The sequence below is a fragment of the Schistocerca piceifrons genome, chromosome 1 (assembly GCF_021461385.2).
Source record: "Schistocerca piceifrons isolate TAMUIC-IGC-003096 chromosome 1, iqSchPice1.1, whole genome shotgun sequence".
Taxonomy (NCBI): domain Eukaryota; kingdom Metazoa; phylum Arthropoda; class Insecta; order Orthoptera; family Acrididae; genus Schistocerca; species Schistocerca piceifrons.
The window spans coordinates 986,200,173-986,203,708 of record NC_060138.1 but is presented as its reverse complement, the minus strand read 5'-3'; the positions used below and the strand labels follow the sequence as shown (position 1 = coordinate 986,203,708).

At 41.1% G+C, this 3,536-nt stretch overlaps 1 non-coding gene across 1 annotated transcript; it reads left to right on the top strand.

Moving 5' to 3' along the window:
- Window positions 1-2,321: 2,321 nt before the first annotated feature.
- On the top strand, window positions 2,322-2,396 carry Trnas-cga. Its single transcript has one exon. It is a non-coding gene; the product is annotated as a tRNA-Ser (tRNA).
- Window positions 2,397-3,536: the final 1,140 nt, after the last annotated feature.

Here is a 3,536-nt window from a genome sequence, read left to right as displayed (position 1 = left end):
GACATCGATACATCTCCTCAGCGCAGCACTTCGTGAAGAATGGGCTGCCACTCCCCAAGAAACCTTCCAGCACCTGATTGAACGTATACCTGCGAGTGGCAGCTGTCATCAAGGCTATGGGTGGGCCAACACTATATTGAATCCCAGCATTACCGTTGGAGGGCGCCCCGAACCTGTAAGTAATTTTCAGCCAGATGTTCGGATACTTTTGATCATATAGTGTATATACTCAAAACAGCTACAATGAATTTCAAATATAAAATGACTACCTCATGTTCTTTCTTAATTGACTTTAAGGTGGTCGTTGTGGCGTTAGAGATGGTATGGGGTGCCATTGGTTACATGTCGCTTGTTCGCATTGACGGCACTTTGAACAGTGGACGTTACATTTCAGATGTGTTACGACCGTGGCTCTACCCTTAGTTCAATCCCTGAGAAACCCTACATTTCAGCAGGATAATGCACGACCGCATGTTGCAGGTCCTGTACGGGCCTTTTTGGGTACAGAAAATGTTCGACTGCTGCCCCGGTCAGCACATTCTCCAGATCTATCACCAACTGAAAACGTCTGGTCAATGGTGGTCGAGCAACTGGCTCGTCACAATACGCCAGTCACTACTCTTGATGAACTGTGGTATCGTGTTGAAGCTGCATTGGCAGCTGTACCTGTACACGCCATCCAAGCTCTGTTTGACTCACTGCCCAGGCATATCAAGGCCGTTATTACGGCCAGAGGTGGTTGTTCTGGGTACTGATTTCTCAGGATCTATGCACCCAAATTGCGTGAAAATGTAATCACATGTCACTTCAAGTATAATATATTTGTCCAATGAATACCCGTTTATCATCTGCATTTCTCCTTGTTGTAGTAATTTTAGTGGCCAGTAGTGTAGGATGAAAATATTGCCTCACCAGCGGAGGAACTGCGCTTGTGTGTTTTATAAATGATGAACCAGACTAGTATTTGGTTAAGAGTGAATGGCGGTTAAAGTTTCACTAGACATCGCCTGCAACTCAATAGTTATGGGAAGGGAAGGCTGGCAAAGCTCATGGGTGACACTGTAGCGGGTGGTGGTCGGATCACTCATGGAAAAATTCCTGTAGTAGTTGGTGTTACAGCTGTTCCTTTTTTAGATTGAAGTCAGCTCATAGGTATATCTGCTTAAAGGAAGTTCCACTAACTAAGGGCTCACCTTCAGATGACGTCATGTTACCAAGTAGAGAAGGAATTAACATATTTCATCAAAATATAAGAGGTATTAGAGATAAAGTTAGTGAATTGCTTGCAGATGTTGACTCTGAAATTATTGGTATATGGGAGCACCACTTAAAATTCAGGGGCTTCCTTTACCAGCATACAGATTAGCTGGTTGTTTTTTAAGGAGTCCTTGAGGGGTGCGGGAGTGGCTATGTACGTAAAAAGCAGTATTCCTTTTGAGTCCATGGATGTAAAACGGCACTGCACTGAACAGGTATTTGAATGTTGTGGAGGGGCAGATGAATTGAGTGAAACTAAACTTCTAATTGTTGTTCATAGGTCCCCTATTTCTGACTTCAGACCATTTCTGCTCAAGTTAGAGAGGGTTCATGATTCACTTTGTAGGAAGTACTAGAAATTAATTATATGTGGTGACTTCAGTATAAATTTTGTGTATGGTGGTGTAAGAAAAAAAGGATGTTGGTAGATCAGATACAGACTGTGTTTTTCTCGAAAGGTTGCTTGGGAACAATGGCACAGCCATAGACATTATTTTTATTCATTCTTTATTCTGTTAGTAAAAGGGTGAAAGGCCTTTCAGACCATGATGCACAAATTTTAACACTAAAAGGCTTTTGTACTCAAACAAATGTCACATATAATTACAAAGTATGTAGGAAAGTTAATCCAACAACAATAGAGAGTTTCTTAAACCTTGTCAAGCAACAAGAGTGGCAGGATGTTTATAGTGCCGATAACATAGATGGTAAATGTAATGCTTTCCTTAACACATTTCCCATGCTCTTTGAGAGTTGTTTTCCATTAGAACGTTCTAAACGGGGCACTAGCAGTAATAGCCAGCCCGGGTGGCTGACTAGTGGGACAAGCAAATCATGTAGAACAAAGCGAGAATTATATCAAAATGTTAGAAGAGGTTCCAATTAAGCTACAGTAGCCCATTACAAACAGTACTGTAAGGTGCTTGAAAATGTTATTAGGAAGGCAAAGAGTTGTGGTATGTAAATAGAATAGCAGGAGGTTCGCAGGAGAGCTTCTGTAAAGTTTCGAACGTAGGAGACGAGGTACTGGCACACGTAAAGCTGTGAGGACGGGGCGTGAGTCGTGCTTGGGTAGCTCAGTTGGTAGAGCATTTGCCCGCGAAAGGCAAAGGTCCCGAGTTCGAGTCTCGGTCCGGCACACAGTTTTAACCTGCCAGGAAGTTTCATATCAGCGCACACTTCGCTGCGGAGTGAAAATCTCATTCTCTAAAAATACTTCTGTTGCTGATAAATCAGTTACATGTGCAATATTTAACAATCATTTTCTGAGCAATGCTGGTGAATTAAATAAAAACTTATTTTCTACAGGGAATCTTATAACTTTCTTGGCAAACGCCTTTCCGAGATTGATGTCTGAAATACTCCTCTGTGATACAGACAAGGGGGAGACTGAGTCAATAATTAAGTCACTGAAGACTAGGGACTCAAGTGGTTATGATGGAGTGCCTAGAAGTATATTAAAGTACTGTGCTGCACATGTTGGCCTTATATTTAGCCATATTTGTAATTTTTCCTTTAGGAATGGTCCGTTTCCTGAACGATTAAAGTACTCAGTAGTAAAGGCGCGTTATAAAAATGGAGAAAGCGATAACGTAGACAATTTTAGACCTATTTGTATGCCATCAGTGTTTGCTAAAGTTATTGAAAAAGCTGTGTATGTAAGGATAATTGATCATTATATATCACACGATTTGCTATCAAATGTACAGTTCGGCTTTAGAAGTTGTTTAACAACTGAAAAAGCTATATTCTCTTTTCTGTGTGAGGTACTGGATGGGTGAAACAACGCTTTCGAACGCTAGGTACATTTTATGATTTAACTAAGGCGTTTGATTGTGTTGATCACAAACTTTTGCTCCAGAAGCTGGACCATTACGGAATACGGAGAGTAGCTCACAATTGGTTCACCCCTTACTTTAGCAACAAAGAGCATAAGGTCATTATTCACAATGTTGAGAATGGCTCTGATGTGGGGTCTGAGTGGGGTACGGGCAAGTGGGGGGCTCCCCAGGATCAATGATGGGGCCGCTCCTGTTCCTTATTTATATAAATGATATGCCCTCTAGTATTACGGGTAACTCTAAAATATTTCTGTTTGCTGATGACGCTTTCTTGATAGTAAAGGATGTTGTGTGCAACATTGGCTCGGTTTCAAGTAGTTCAGTACATGACCTCAGTTCAAGGCTTATAGAAAATTAACTAATGCTAAATCATAATAAGACTCAGTTTTTACAGTTTCTAACACACAATTCAACAAAACCTGACGTTTTAATTTCACA